Below are 16,166 nucleotides of genomic sequence, written 5' to 3' on the forward strand. Positions count from 1 at the left end.
TTAGGATGGCTTTAAATATTTCCCGAACTGAAGTGTGGCTCTTCTCTCACTAACTGTAGGGCAACTCAGGTGTTGCAGGGACGGTTTGCCCTCCTGCTTGCTATGGCAGAGGCTGCAGGACTAGAAAAGGGAAGAGAAAAGAGAAAAGAACGTATTTTCAGTTGAAAGGGACCCGCGATGATCATCTTGTCCAACTGCCTGCTTTCTTCTTTTGCGAGGCAGGGTCGGGAAGTGAGGATGGTGAGCAGCAGAGATCGTTGCCCCAGGCGAGTGTTTGTTTGTGACTGATTCAGAGCTAAATTCAGACTTTCTGAGTGCCAGGCAGTAGAGCTGTAAGCATATGTGCTAAAGGATGACAAATAAAGCACGATGAAGTATACGGCAGAATAACATATGGTAATCTAGACAGGCTCCCAGCAAGAGAAGAGCTCGGGAGAGCCAGCGCTCCTGCACCCATCCAACACCTCTAGTCATGTTAAATGCTATTTTAAAATAGACAGCCGCACGTCAGCCTTTGCACGGTAGAAAGACGTCCCACCCACTGCGTCCTGCCCGAGCTGCCGTAATGTCTGCTCCGGACAAGCCTGAGCAGGTTCTTCTCAAGTCAGCTCATTTCTGACTTCTCTCCTGTGGTACCTACTGCAACGCCGTGCTCCCTGAAGCTGCTGATAAATGAGATATTCCAACAGTTCGGAGAGCAGCCCCGGTCTACGAGCAAAGGCAGGCAGCCTGGGCAGCCCCTTGCAGCCCCTTGCAGCCGCAGGTCTCGGGGCTGGGCAGGAGGGAACAGATTGCGCTCGTAGCAGGAGCAGGCTCATCCAGAGCCGTCACAGCAGTGCGTGCGAGCCCGTGCTCACACAAGTGCATTAGTGTCAGCTTTTAAATTAGCAGTTCTGGTTCGTTAGCAGAGAGCTTATGAAAATTCACAATCTAAGAGATGCCTGGTGTATTCCTCTAGCAGTGATTTCTGGCAATCAGCACGAAAGAGCAGAAAAAGCACTGGGGAGTGTTTTTACATGACAGAAACCAGGCTATGTGCCAACGGTACCAAGCTTTCCCTCTCCCCCTCCCCGGCCCCTGCCCCTGCCCTGCCGCAGATCCAGAATAGCAAACAAGGTGGGCAAAATGTAGATTTTTATCAACTGTTTGCTCTGGTTCTTTGTTTTGCCTTGTTTATTATTGGTATAAATCTGTTCCTGGCTTTGGGAGAAGTCAGTAAAATGCTCTCTGAAAAAACCAGGCACCACGGACCCTCGGGGCACGCGAGTAACTACAGCTTGTCAGGACATGTCTTCCCCTGGGGTGAAACGTTGCCATAAACCCATTTATTTCAGGCAGAAATTAGCTGCCTGACTATGCAGCTATTCGAGGAGCCGCTGATCTGCCGGCCCCTGTGTTGTAGCGAGGTCCCCGTTTGCTGTGCCGGAGGGGCTGAGCACTGCTGCTTCATTACAGGAATGTTTCTTAGAGTTGTGGACAAGGTTGAGTTGCTTTTCCGTCCGTACCCGCTCTGTAGCCTTGAACGCAGCATGCTGGCTCCCTCCCAGGGACGGGCAGCGCGTCTGCCTGCTCCGCAGACACCTTTCTGCCCGCATGCTGCCCGGGCGGACAGGAGGGGCCGTGCCCACGCACCCTGCCCCGCCGGGCTGCCCACCAGGAGCAGACGCAAGGGCGGCAGCCGCGCACGCTTGGGGAACGCCAGGCTGGGCCCTCACGCACCTCACAAAAAGCCGCTCCGGGTTGGGTTTAAACCCGCCGGTTTCTGGCCGGAGTCGCTACTGGCTTTGTTGCAGGAATGCGGGGTGCTGCCCCGGCCCTGCCCGGCTCCGGCGGCCTCGGCCCACGCGGCCGCGTGGCGCTTCCCTCCGGCACCCAGCGGGCTCTGCCCTGCTGCGGGCTGCGCAGGCGGCGGGGGGTTATTGTAGTTACTGCTGTGTCGTTGCTGCCCGCCCGTGCCCTTCCTGGACAACTTCCCTCCCTGGCCCAGGAGAGAGGATCGGCTTCAACAGCAAACGTTGGTTTTGGCGTATCGCTTCTCCAAATGCAGAGTTCCTCTCGTGCCTTCACGCAGAGCGGCGATTAAAGTGAGAGGCAGGATCAGCAGTGAGAGATCAGCAGTGGGGTGGTTTGGAGGCCGGGACCCCGCGCCCAGGCTGGGTTAGGTTTCACCTTGCCCTCCTTTAAGCTGCTTTTTTGTTCCCGCTCGCTGCAGCCACAAAATGTGCTTTGAAAGTGTGAGGGCTGGGCGTGGGACGATGCGGTAAAGCTGCGGTGAGCCCCTGCTCGGGGGGCGGCTGCTGCTGTCACGCTGGCCGCTGTGCGCAGGGCTGCTTACGGGACGGGCTGGAGGAGCTGCATCACCTCTGCCGCGGGCACAGACCCTGGGTGGGCACGGGGACCCCTGGGCTGATGCTGCGCTGGAGACTGGCACGGGGCGATGCTGCTGCGCCGCTGCTGGCACGAGGGGATCAGATCCTGGAAGACTTCAGTGAACGCCAGAACGGCCCGTGGCAAGCAGAAGCCTTGCCCGTCGGCTCTGCCGGTCCCCACGCCGTGTCACCAGCCCAGCTGCAGACTGCTCAGGGTGCCCTGAGCCAGGCGAGGTCCCCACGGCCCGGCAGACCCCGTGGTCTCTGCTCCCACCGGTGTCACCGCTGCGCTGCCTGGCAGGGTGGGCAGCACGGAGCTGCGTGCTGCTGGAGCACGCCACAAGGCAATGCACGGTGAGGCTGCGCCCGCTCTCTCCTGTGCCACGGTCGTGCCGTCAGCGGGCCCGCTGCCTCCCTGCTCCTGCCGCCAGCGGTGCTCTGCCCCTGCTCCGAAACAGCCCCCAGCTCCTGCCAGACCTCTGCCATCGCCCTGCGGGTTGTCTGTTGTCCTCACCCTGCCTCAGCCGGTGGCATGGAGAATGAGCATACTTTATCCCATGAAGCATCATTGTTCCAAAAAGGCAATTTTCTTAAGTGCTTTGCAAACCCGGTGGTGGTGTGATGCTGTACGGTTGTCGCTAAAACCATCGCTGCTACCGGTCTCCATCCCCTAGCTGGGATCTGGGATCCCACACCAGCGGGTGCAGGGGGCTGGCTCTGGTCATCCCGTTGTCCCACCTGCCCCGTGCCCCTCTGTGCCAACGTGGCTCCTGCCCCGGCTGACCCCGGTTCCGCACTGGTGGCAGCTGCGTGGCCTTCGCGAGGGGAGCGAGGAAGAGACCGCCACGGCGGATGGAGAGCCCCTCTCATGGCTGCGTTGGAGCAGCCCCCGCTCCGGCTGTGTCCCCCCCGCTCCCTGCTGCAGGCTTTGTGCAGCCACGGCGTGGCTGAGGGAAACGCAAGGAAGAGAGCGACCTTAGATCCGAGCGCTTTGCCACCAGCACTCACAAATCGGTTCAGCGGCACGCCAGGGCAGGGACGCGAAAGCCAGCAGCCAGCGGGGGCGGGAGCCGTTCCGCTGCAGAGCAGAGTCCCGGGCTTTGCCTTCTTCAGCCTCGCCAGCAGAAAGCCTGCTGCGGGGTCACGCGCGAGACCTCTTTTCCTTCCAAAAGCACAGATGCTTGTAGATGATAAAATGATGGCTGGTACTCAGAAGCGGGGGCTGAAGAAACAGCCTCGGGACACAGTGTTGTTAATTGGTGGAGACCTCAGCTCTGTTAGGTTTCTGTCCCTGCTCAGAACAGGCTGTAGGAGCTGCCCAGCTGGGGCTGTTCTGGGGGTCAGCGTGCCTGCAGCGCCTGCCCGGGGCACGTTCCCCGCCGTGGGCATGCAGGGCTGGCACGGGCTGCGCATCGGCACAGCCGGGCTGGGAGCTGGGCATGGGCACTGCGACGGCGGGGGGCAGCGCGCCCACCAGAAACTGCGGCCGCAGGCAACGCTGGCAGCAGAAAGCCAAGGATCGGCAGAAGAGTCAAGGCTTGTGGAAGGCGGATGCTTCTGGGTGCAATACTGGTGGTAAAAAGAGACATTTCAGTTTTGAGGAAGAAAACTGTGTCCTGCAGTATGTGCAGGAAATAAAAGAATTTGAGGTTTGTTTTTTTTTTAAAAGAATTTAAAAGATTGCAAGAAATTAATACCTGATTTTGTTATAAATTTCTGGTCTTAACAGGAACAATCTGCAAGATCCTGAATAGGGGCTGTATTTAACCCAATCCTGAGAAAAGAAAGGATCTCCACTATATTCTCAGCTTAATCGTTAATATTTTCTGTGTTGCTCTGTGCTGCATATGCCTACGGAGGGTACGTCTGCACGAGTTTGTGCTGCATCATTCAGTGTGACAGGGAGGGTCGTCCAGCGGCTCAGAGCCCGCCGTTGAGGCGCTCCCGCGGCAGAGGGAGGACAGGCTGGAAGTATTTGCCGTGCCCCAGGACGGGTGTGAGACACGCGGGGGAGCGCTAAGGGCCCGGGGACTGCCAGCTCCTTCTGGCCGCCCCGTGTTGGCTTGGCGCAATGCATGTGTCCACGGTCAGGCTCATCCCTTTCCTTTTCCACCTGCTGCTCGTCCGCTCACCTGTGCAGGGGCTCCTCTGCTTTAAAAGAGCCAGGGACCAGGTTGCTCCTGGGCCCCGCACACTGTGACGTCTGAGTTTCGCGCTTCTCCACGGCCCCCTCCAGCCACCCCGCGAACGCTCACCCGGACACGACTGGTCCAGCCGCCGTCCCTGTCCTATGCAATAAGAAACTAATGCAAGATTTTGTCGTTAAGATGTCTGCTCCCCTGTGCCTCTTTCTATTAGTTAGGTGCTTCAGTCCTTCACAAACCACGGCGATGTCGTCGCCAGCAAGTTCTCGGCTCGCTCCATCCCCTTTGCAGCCAGCAGCAGCCCATTCCTGGGGGCTGCCCACCTCCTGTGGAGCCACCAGCCCCCCCCCCGGCAGCCCCACATCCCCTGGTTGTCGCTGAGAGCATCCACAGAGGCTTATGCAAAGTGCGGATGGATGAAACACTGCCCGGTTTGCTGAGACGGAGCAGGGACGCGGCTCTCCCTCACCCGAGGGACCGGCTGCAGTGAGTGGGTTCGTGGCTCGGCAGTGCTCCCCGACTGGGCACCAGCAAACACGCTCCTCTCTGCCTGCTCCCCGCCTGCCCAGCGTTTTCCTGCTCTCCAGGCTCTGAATCCAGATGGTGCTTGTGGTTTTTTTTCCTTTTTTTTTTTACATGGGTATTTTTATCCTTTCGTCCTTCCCTCTCTGGGCTTGTGGTTGCACGTTACAGACACCGGTGCCTGTGGGTGCAGGCACGAGGAGGGAGGGCTGGGAGGAGATTTCGACCACAATAAGGCAAACGATGCAGGGCCTGAGCAGAGTTCATAAAGCTGCTGTGCTTGTCAAGGCCAATCACAGCTCAAAAACAGGACAAGAAACAATTTTTCTTCAGGCGACGTACAGGGCTTTGGCCGACCGTGCCCCAGCCCTGTCCCCTCCACAGCTGCCTGCTCCTGCCCGCACGCCCCGCGCCGATGGGGTGCCCGTGGCCGGCACAGGGCTGGAGCATGGGGCTGGGCTGGTCCCCCGCCTCAGGCAGCGTGGCTGGGCTTGGTGGTCGCCGCTGCATCGCTTCGCGTGCTAAATTTGTTGGATCCGAGTTTTCTCTTTGTGCAGCTGCTTGGGAGTTTCCTACACCCCATGGAGGATTAGGGGCTTCCAGGCAACAACAAACCTACGCTGGCTCCGTTGTTTTAAAATGAAGTGTCCAGACCTCGCCTTATCCAACTTTATTGAGATGGAAACACATAAAGGGAATAAATACTGCTTTCAGCGGAGGCGTCCTGGTCCTGCCGGTGCTGGCTCTGCGCTTCAATGCCTTGTGGACACACATGCGGGAGTATTACAAAACCATGCCTGCCCTTCCTCCCTCTTCCCTGCACCCTGTTCAGCCAAGCAGGCTTGAAATGTGTATTTTTGTCTTTTTCGGACACATCCTTTCCTTTTCCCTGTATTTATCATCACCTCTCTCTTTTTACACATCTCCTTTCTCATCCTTGGCCATGTGTCCCCATGGCCTTTCCCCTTCTCCTCCACGGAGGAGGGTTTGTCCCGCACCCCTTGCCCACCCACCGTCCCACTCCATGGGCGCAGGAGCCTGAGCCCCCAGCCAGCGTGCCAGCACCGGGCAGGTGGAAGCCACGGAGCGGGAGAAGGTGAGAGAAGCATGAGAGGGGTTAAAAATAACAACATGAAAGTCAAACTGATTTCTTGCAGCCTTCAGGACATACCCTCGCCTTTGCAGCTCTGAGGACCAAGGACATTAATGCAAGTAAGTGATTATGCAGCTTCATAGCTTCACCAAGGTTTTTAAGGTTTAAAAACACCAAACACTGCAAGGCTTCTGCTGAAATCTCATGGTCCATGAAGTTAGGGATTTAGCAAGCCACGGACTAAGACTGGAGGCTGGAAGGGGGCAGAAATAAATGGTCATGGGGCCTTAGGGGTCCCCACAGCCCCGTGAGCTGAGGCTGGACATGCAGGCGAAAGGGGTGCTGTGGTGGTGCGCTGTGCCTCAGCACGCCCTTGGAGAAGGGCCGGGTGGGAACTGGGCTGTTGGCACTGCTGCCAGAGGAGATGCTCAGGAACGGCACCCCTGAGGATGCTCAGGAACGGGACCCGGCTGCCGGGACAGCGGGTCGTGAGAGTGGCCGGTGGCTCTGTGCGGGTAGGGTAGCGCGGGTGCCGGAGGACAGCCCTCCTCCTTTCTTACCCTGCCAACGAGGCTCAGAGAGACTTTTCTTACTGTGACTCTTCTGCGTAAACCCAAATTACCTGCAGATGGAGGTAAATGGGCCAGGTGACCCATAAGATCCCTCCCCTGTCCAACTCTAGTATCTCTGACGGCTGCAGATCGGAGGCACCGTTCATGCCTCATTTGCCCACTACGACAAGGGATTTCTGGACTGAGGGCATCTCTGGTGCTGTGGGAGACGTGGGACTGGAGGGCAAGTGGCTTTAGTCATTCAAGAAGTGTGATAATCCTCTGAAAGTACACTTTTGGCACGTCCCATTTAATTTTTTAAGTGTTTGTGCCAAGCACTTACTGGATGTAGATGAAAAGTGTACAGTAAAGCATATAAATATCCCAGAAGAATCACAGTTTATCTTAGAAGTCCTCCAGATTTGCTAAGTGTGTATTACAGAGCAGTCACGTTACAGTCCCTGTAACATGATGTTCATTTGATGTTCAGTTCAGGTAGGAGTAAACTGATCACCCTGAAAGTACTTGTTTTTTTTTCTTTTCTAGCCTAAGATATGAAACCCTCTACGTTACTCTAGTTTTGTACCAAACAGAGGGAGCAGTCTATCTTTATAAAACTGAGCATTTTAAACAGATGAGCTGCTTAACCATTCAAACTAGAAATTCATTAGAAAATTGTATAAATGACCCCTGCGCCCGCTGCGCCGCTGGCAGGACCCGGAGGGTGGGCAGGGGCGGCTCTGGGCCAGCCCCGGAGAGTCCCTGTCCCGCGGGACACGAGCCAGGGTGCCTGCGGGGTGGGAGGGTCTCGGGTCCCCTCGCGGGCACCCATCCTGCGCCCGAAGGCGAGCAGAAGAGCGTGGTGTTACGCAGACTGGGCGACCAGCCTGTGCCGCTCCAGTCCCGGCTGGCTGGCGTGCGGAGCGGCTGTGGCACAGCATCCAGAGCGACCGGGCGGCAGGACTGACTGCAGCTCTAGCGATGGCTGGTAATGACGGCAATTAAAGGCCCTCGCGCGGCGCTGCCGGGAGTGAGCGAGCAGCACCGTGCCCCCGGCCAGGGGACCCTTCCCACGAGCCCATCCGGCCAGCGGCTGCGGAAGAGAAGAGGTTTGCGTCTCCATCTCCGAGCGTGGCACGGGGAGGTTTTTGCAGTGATTTCAGCGGCAGGGCCGTGGCACAGTGCCATAGCTCGGCGCCCGGGAGGAGTTACCGATCAGAGCGCCTGAGTGCTGGAGCATCCGAATAGCTGACCTTGGCAGTTGTGGGCCCTGCTGCAGTTTCTGGAGAAGGCTGAGCCATGGGATGGCCAGGCTGGAAGAGACCGAGGTTGTCGCCTGGGCCAGACCCCCCGTCCGACTCGGGTCAGACCTCACCTGCAGTCTTGGACAAACTAAATCGTGTATGTATATTTGTATATTCCAATATTTCAGCATTCGTTTTAATGCCATCATTCCAGCTGTTCTGCAAAACACACGTGTTGTTAGTTAAATTTGCATAAGCCATCACAGAAACTCAGTCCCTCCATAGGCTGCCATGTGCCAGAAAAAAACAGTTTTAGCTGCAGAAAGAGCACTGTTTTGTGAATTTCTTCATGCTGTATTGAAACTCCTTTGCAGCTCAAGAATTCTGTTTCCTGCAACTCAGGAACATGAAAAGTCACTTCATGGCAGCAGCAGCACTTGGAAGTATTGGTGTGATTCTTCTGATGATTTTGAAACGGGACATTTAATGGTAGCTACATTTCATGAGGCAGGAATTTAGATAAATTACTTCTCAGCCCCAGCCCCAGCCCTCACTTACATGGGTTTAAATCTGAACCGCTTCAGCTGAGATAAGTGCAATCCCCACGCAGTAACACCCTGCCAGTGTTCACGAGACCTGAATTTAACCTTTCCCAGGTTTCGGCGCAGAAGAGGTGAATGAGAAGTAACGCCATCCCTGCAAAGCCGGGGCTGTGAGCAAGGGAGAGCGCAGAGCGCGACGCTTGCCCTGTGCCCAGCCTGAACTCAGCTCCCCCCTGCAGTCCCTGAAAGCAGAGGAGCCGACCCCAGGCCCACGGGCAGGAGATGAAATAACCGCGCTGAACGGAGTCAGAGCGCCGCGACAAAACACGCCTGTCTAACAGCACAACAGGAACCAGGCTTTTCATTTTGCAGCGCATCACAGCAGCACGGAGCAGACATTGCGTCAGAGTTAATGGTTAACTTCTAAAACAATTGGCGCCGATACATCCTCAGCGCCAAGGTATTTGGGGTTGACCCGTGGGAGCCCAGGAGCCAGGGAAATCGCCCTGGCAAGGGGTGAGGTGCAGCGAGCGTGTGCAGGCTGCGGCCAGCGTTGCAAGGGACAAAGGGGCTCGGCAGCACCCTGTCGTCAAAAGCAAACGCATTTCAGTGAAGACAGTCCATTTTGATGAATTTCCATGTCGGCAAACACCCGAACAAAAAAATGATTCATTAATGTCACCCCGAGCTGACATTTTCAGGACATGGTGTCTAGATTGCCATGTAGGAACTTCATTACTCTGAAATGCATTTCCTTTTATATTAGAAAAGGCCATTTTTAAAAAGTTGAAATTGAACCGCAGTGCTTTGATACACTAAAAAGTCTACCCCTTCCCCAACCCAGCTCTGATTTTAGGAGAAACCCTGAAACTTTAACTTCCACTCAGTATTGGGATAAACATTAACTGGCGCTGCTGGCAAGAGTGGCATTTTGTACCCTGCGACGGCGGTAATGAGTCCGACAGCAGGTCTGCATTGCAGCACGCCCAGGGCTCCGCGCACCACGGTCACACAGTCGGGGGGGCTGCACACGCCCAGGGCTGCCTGTTCCCCGGGGTTTTGGGTGCCTGGGGTTTTGGGTGCCCGGGGTTTTGGGTGCCTGGGGTTTTGGGTGCCCGGGGTTTTGGGTGCCCGGGGTTTTGGGTGCCTGGGGTTTTGGGTGCCTGGGGTTTTGGGTGCCCGGGGTTTTGGGTGCCTGGGGTTTTGGGTGCCTGGGGTTTTGGGTGCCCGGGGTTTTGGGTGCCCGGGGTTTTGGGTGTCTGGGGTTTTGGGTGTCTGGGGTTTTGGGTGCCCGGGGTTTTGGGTGCCTGGGGTTTTGGGTGTCTGGGGTTTTGGGTGCCCGGGGTTTTGGGTGCCCGGGGTTTTGGGTGCCTGGGGTTTTGGGTGTCTGGGGTTTTGGGTGCCCGGGGTTTTGGGTGTCTGGGGTTTTGGGTGCCCAGGGTTTTGGGTGCCCGGGGTTTTCGGTGCCCGGGGTTTTCGGTGCCTGGGGTTTTGGATGCCCAGGGTTTTGGGTGCCCAGGGCCGTGCCCCGCCTGCACTGTGCCCTGGCCCGGAGCGCTGTGTGCTTTCCCCCGTGCTGCCCAGGGCAGCTGTGCCGGTGGCCGGGTCCATGCTGGGGCTGAGGTCAGGTCCCGGGATGCACTCCCAGCAGCCCGTCCAGCCTTCAGGGGTCTATTTGTTGCACTTCGAGAGGAGTCTGAGCATGAGCAGCACCTGTCTATAAATGGAGCCTCCTTGCCAAAGCCACACGATCCAGGAGCCTCAGTCTCTTACAGAAAACGTGACAGAGGCACTATCTCTGTAATTCCTTCATAACTCTGCCGTTCTCTGAAGTCTGCTAACCTAGACAGATGCTGCAGAAAATTAACTCCCTGAGTTTCCCAGCCATGGGACCAGCTCCAGGACAGCTCTGGGACGCCCTGGGGACGAGCGCGGGCACATCGGGCAGTTGGACTCGGGCTGTCCTGCTGGCGTAGGCGGTGGACACCTCGCCCAGCGCAGCCCGGGCGCCTCAGCCGGGCCACAGTGGTGTTACCATCTCGCTACTTGACGCAAGAGGCTATTTCTAGCTATGCTGTATTTCTAGCATGTAATAATATTTTGCATTTTCTTTGTGAGGAAAGGTCAGGATCAAAAGAAAAAGCCTGCGGTGGAAGGCAGGCCTCTTCAGCATCCTGCATTTGAATGCGAAAGCATGCCGTATGTCAGCAGAGCTATACCTGGTCTGCACTGTGTATGAAAAAACATTCTAAAGTACCTTAACTGTGATTTAAAATTATAGGCACAAACCATCAAGCACCCTCAGATAAAGTGCAGAGCAGATCTGCTGGGGGTACACAAACCTCTTTGCCCACCTGCAGCAGCACGTGAAGTGCCCGCAGGCTGGGGTGTCCCCAGCCGGGGTGGCAGGGCTCCCCGTCGGCTCCGGGACCGTCCTGCTGTGGGAGGCTCTGAGGGAAAGCCTGCCCGTCCCAGAGCCCCGCAGCTCGGGAGGGGACTCACCTGGCGTCGGCCTCATCCGTCCCGCCTGCCCTGCGCTGCTCAACACCAGTGTTGATCACGGCAAAAGCTACTTCTGCTCCTGATTGTTAGTGCCCAGGAAAGGAATGATGGCTAATGAGCGAGTTAATGATGAATTATGCATCCTATTTGCTAGGAGTTCATTCTCAGAGAATATTTTCAGGTGCCTTTTAGCTTCTCCCGAGCGAGGCCAGAAGGGAAGGAGACAGGTGCCACCTTGTGTGGAAACGTTTCTTCATGCAGTAGGCAGAGAATCTTTTTTTTTTTGGTCATGTCTTTGATAAACACTTCACTTACCACTGAAATGCAGCCAGCTCTTCTCAGACCATGGCAGCTATCTAAAAACGCGCAGTAGCACAGAACCATTTTCACCAAGACCAGGATGCAGTTTTACCTTGCCTCCATTCTGCATTCCATGGTCCGTCCCTTCCCTCGCTGACACGCTTCCCGTCCGTCTTTCCCTGCTCCGGACAGGGCAACCCGAGGTGCCGACCACCTCGCGGAGATGCTGTGTGGCCGTGGGCAGAGGGGTCGGTGCCTGCCGCCCACCCGCACAGTGCGTCAGGCACAGCCGCTGCTGGAACCTCTGCCCGGCCCGAGCCTGAAGCGAGGACAGCGTCCAAGGGGCCGTCCGGATGGGCGCCTTTGGGACAGAGGCCGCACCGGATGGAGCACGATGTGGCTCCAGGGAGACGCAAAGTGCCCGTGCCAGGGGCCAGACGCTGAGCACGCTCTCCATGGAGCAGAGGGCCGCACCCCCGGAGCCCCCGCCACCGTCACAGGACCCGATCCCCCTGCAGCGCTCTGCAGAGCCTGTGCAGGATGTGTGCATCAGCCGGCGCGGGCCCTTGTCCTGCGACTGCCTCCGCTGACAGTCACTGATGGACCAGTCCCTTCATTTCTGCTCAAAGCTTACAGCGTCACGTAATTAAAGCAAGCTGAAACACCGAATGCCAGGAGACCTACGAGATGGGGACATCTGCGGGGTTAACTGAAGCTGTCATGGTTTTCACCAGACTTTTCTGCCATGAGTAAAATCAGCCCCACGATGGCTTTCTGTGCTGACTAGCTGCAGGTGTTGGAGCAGAATCATTTTCTCTGAAGATTGGTTGCTCAGATCTGTGGTGACGAGCCCAAATCTGCCCCGTGGTGGGGAATCCCCACACCACGCACGGCCCTGTGGAAACGACACCGCTGCCGGTAGCGCGTGCTCCTGCCAGGCCAGCTGGCCGTCTGCAGCACGCATGGGGGACACACGTGTTTTCACGGGGGACACACATGTTTTCATGTGTCCGGGGTCTCCAGGCACAGGGGGCCGCTGAGCGCGGCCATGGGAGGTGCCGTGGGGTTTGGCATTGCTCTGCAGCCGCCGAGGCTCGGCCAGGCAGGCACACTTCTTGCTGCTGTCAAAGGCAGCAGTCCTTGAGTGAGGGCAGGAAAATAAACAGAAAAAGCAAATCAATGAACATGCTGAAGAGTGCTGTAGCCGATCTGTAAAGAACCACCTGGGGAAACAAGACGTAAGAGTTGGGAAAACGGAGCCCTCTGGCTCTTGCAGGAGCAGGAGCAGGAGCAGGAGCAGGAGCAGGAGCAGGAGCAGGAGCAGGAGCAGGAGCAGGCTGTCCTCCCTGGCACTCTGCAGCTGAACATGAAGTGAACTGACCACAGCGGGACAAATCATAAGGGAGAAAAGCGGACCGTGTCAGTGCTTCTGCCTTTCAGAGCGCCGCCGGGAGGGAGGAGCAGCATGGACAAGCCGAGGGAGGACGGGTCCCTCTCCCCAGCCCGTGTGTCCGGCTGGGCGACTCGGGGCTTTGGCAGAGCCGAGCCCAGAGCACCGCGCTCTTTCTTCTCTCCTGCTGTTCATCTGCTTCGGTTATTAATTACTTGCCTCACCGTTGCCGTGGGGTTTACTTGAACAACCTGGAGCCTCTCTGTGCTGCGGTGCCTTCGCACTGCAACAGGCACTGCTGCTCTGAAAGCCTTACGTTGTTTGTGCTGCAGATGCTGTACAAACTCCTTCTGCCAACCCAAATCCAGCTCCCAGTGTAATTATTTATGTGCTAGCCAGCAGACCTGGCAGGCGGGAAAGGCGTGCTGATGAAATGTCAGTCCTCACCGAGCTGGCACTGCATCTCCACATCTGCATGCAGACCCGCTAATAAATATTTACATTCCTGCGCTCACCTCCAGCTCCAGCAGTAATTATTTTATCAAGGTGATAAAAATAGCAGCCTTTAAGACAGCACTAGCAGTTGACTCTGAGCTGTGTATCCCAAGCCTTTATGAAAAATTAATTCAGAAATCAATATCCTCAGACTGAAGGCGCAGGTCACCCCGGCTGCGCCAGCAGCGCTGCTGGCCTGGTACCACGAGCGAGACCCCCCGCGGCAGCACTGGCAGAAGGAGATGCCGGCACTGCTGGTAACTCGGGAGGGCTGCTCGGGGAAGGAGCGCAGCTCCTGGCAGCCTGAGCTCGATGGAAATGTGCAGAGGGCGGTGAGCGCTGACCTGTCACTGGTGATGGGCTGGGAAACGTGCCTGTGCTAAAAGAAACTGTTTTTTTCCCCCCAGTTAATCAGGAGTTCAAGCGGGGTGCCTGGAAAGAGGAGATGGGGTAATGGAAGCTGGCAAGGACAGCGGTGAGCAGGACCCTCCTGGCTGCTCGGACCTCAGGCCAAGGCGGGCAGCTGGGGTGCGCTGACCCCGGGGACACGTTGGGGATGTGCCAGCAGGGCTGCGGGGCAGGGGCTGCGGCGTGGGCAGGGGCTGGGGGTGCCGGGCAGGGGCTGGGGTGGGCAGGGGCTGCAGTGGGCAGGGGCTGGGGGTGCCGGGCAGGGGCTGGGGCGGTGAGTGGCGCGGGGGCAGACAGTGCACTGGAGGTGCCCGGCTCAGAGAGGCACGTCGCTTTTGGCACTGACAGCACTTTGAGGGCCACCTGCGGTCACTCAGTAGTCCAGGGCTGGTCATCCAGGTGCTTCCCCGGCAGCCAAGCAAACCCACAGCTTACGCTCGCTTCCTGCCACATTTCCAGTTCTTGTACCTGCATTCTGGGCCTGAACAGCCACCAGCAGGGAACAAAATGATGTGGTGTGATGCTGCTGGGCACATGGACATCTTCTGGGGTCTGCGGAGGAAACCCGGAGAAAATCCCGAGTGCTACGGGGGTGCCCTGCCCTGCAGCCGGGCTGTAAACACACAGCCTTCTTGTGTTTAGGCCAGTAACTCACATTTTTAAGTGCCAGCGCTGCTAAATTTGTATCTTTGTAGAGTGGTGGCTCCAGTGTCTTTTTCAGGGAGGAGACAAGGGACCTTCCAAAGTGCTTTATTTAAAGTATAATGGTATCTCACAGCACATGCTGCCCTTAACTGTGTTAGGCTGTCTGCCCTCTGCTATATTGCCGCGTTATTTCTGTCACGTCCAGTGTTAACAGACGTTCTGCCTCCTTCCCTTTCCAGCTGTTCAGAAGTGTCACAGCCAGCAGACTTCGGCTGCTTGTCCTGAGTCAGACGATGAATTACACGTCTTCCCTTCACCAGCTACTTAATCAGCTGCTGGGGAGGAAAATAAAAACGGTGCCAGGCTTTATGAGAATTGATTTATGAGAACTATCTTCGTACTGAGCCTGCCACCCCTTTAGCCTTTACTTACTTGGAGGAGCTGTCCTTTGCTGCTCTGAGCTCATGCCCTGTGCTTTGCGGGCATTTGAATCGCGGTCTCTGGCAGATGTTGTAAAAGGGTGGGCCAAGACCTCACACCCAACACCTCCTCTCACTCCTGGGTCTGAATTTGGTGACTGCAGTCCGCTTCTCTTTCCCGCGTCTACTCTTCGAGCAGAAGAGCACGTGTCAAGAGCTGCTCTGAAATACTCGGCGCGGTTTTCCAGCACAGAGCCTGGCCACGACCTCCAAGGAGAAGGCTGAAGAAATCTGTCACGGAGTGGGTCTGTTGGGGTGGTGCAGGCGACGAGACCTTTGAGGATTCCTCAGCCCGCGGCACGGTGCGAAGGCCTGAGAAAGGCGAGTGGGCGAAGAGGACGCTGGTGGCCAAGACAGCTGCTGTCCTCCTGCTTTGCTGCTGGAGAGGGGAGGGCTCCCTCATTCGACCCCAGGGCTCCGCACCACAAGGAGACAGATCTGGAGACTGGCTCAAAAATCTGGGGGCTTAAAAATGGCAAATCTTTGCTCTGTTGTCTGACTGAGCCTTTGGGGTTTACATCTCCAATCTCCCACTGCAATCATAAGCGTCAGAGGCCTCTCTTCCTATTCTTCACAACCCCTGTGGTGTCCGGGACCTGCGGCTTTGGGACGACCCCAAACCACTGCCAGAAAGGTGAGCGATGGCCGGGAGCCACCACCGTCCCTCACCCGCTGCAGAGCGGCTGTGCCGAGCAACACCCGCGCACGAGGGAGAAACGCTCGCGCGTGCAGCACCCCGGTGCAGACTGCTCCAGACCAGCTTCCACAGCCTGGCGGTTGTCATAACAAAGCGTAAAACAGCAGCAGGAAGAAGAGACTCTTTATAATGTTTGATGTCACTTCAGGCTTTTTCAAAAGCCAGGAACGCCTTTGTTAGACAGCCGCGGGACCGAGGCATCGCTTTCTGCTTGCCTCGGTGATTCCGCCCAGCTGCCCTCCTGCGCTGTGCCGGCACTGGGGAGGCAGGAGCGTCCGGCCGGGCAGCCTGGTGCTGCGGGCTCCACGGAGGGGCGAGGCGGGGCCGAGGGACAGGAGGCTCCACGTGCGCAGACCGTGCCGTGCTTGCTTTCCTTCCCAGGCGGTTCTTGCAGACTGACTGGTGGGAGCGTTTAAATACGCGGCCTGGCATCTGCGTTATTAAATCCGGCACTTTACACCACTTCCTCCCATTACTGCCTCTGACCGAAGTCGTGGCAGGCTGATGACCATAGCTTGTCCTTCTCCTGTCTCCTCCTCTGCCCCATCGCACGGACCGTTTGACAAACCCTACCTGCCCTTCGTGTGCCGGCACTTCCCGGGTGCAACCGGCACCCAGAGCCGTGCCCCGCGGTGAGACAGAGGCGACGCGGCCATCCCTGCTCTGAGCTCATCACCACCTCTGGCCCAGCCGGTGCGCGGTGGCACCGTGAGCTCGACGCCCACCTGCAGTGGGTGGGGGACACCCCGCGAGGGTGCCTGGAGGCAGCGGCTGCCACCGCGCTG

The sequence above is a fragment of the Grus americana genome, chromosome 6 (assembly GCF_028858705.1).
Source record: "Grus americana isolate bGruAme1 chromosome 6, bGruAme1.mat, whole genome shotgun sequence".
NCBI lineage: Eukaryota > Metazoa > Chordata > Aves > Gruiformes > Gruidae > Grus > Grus americana.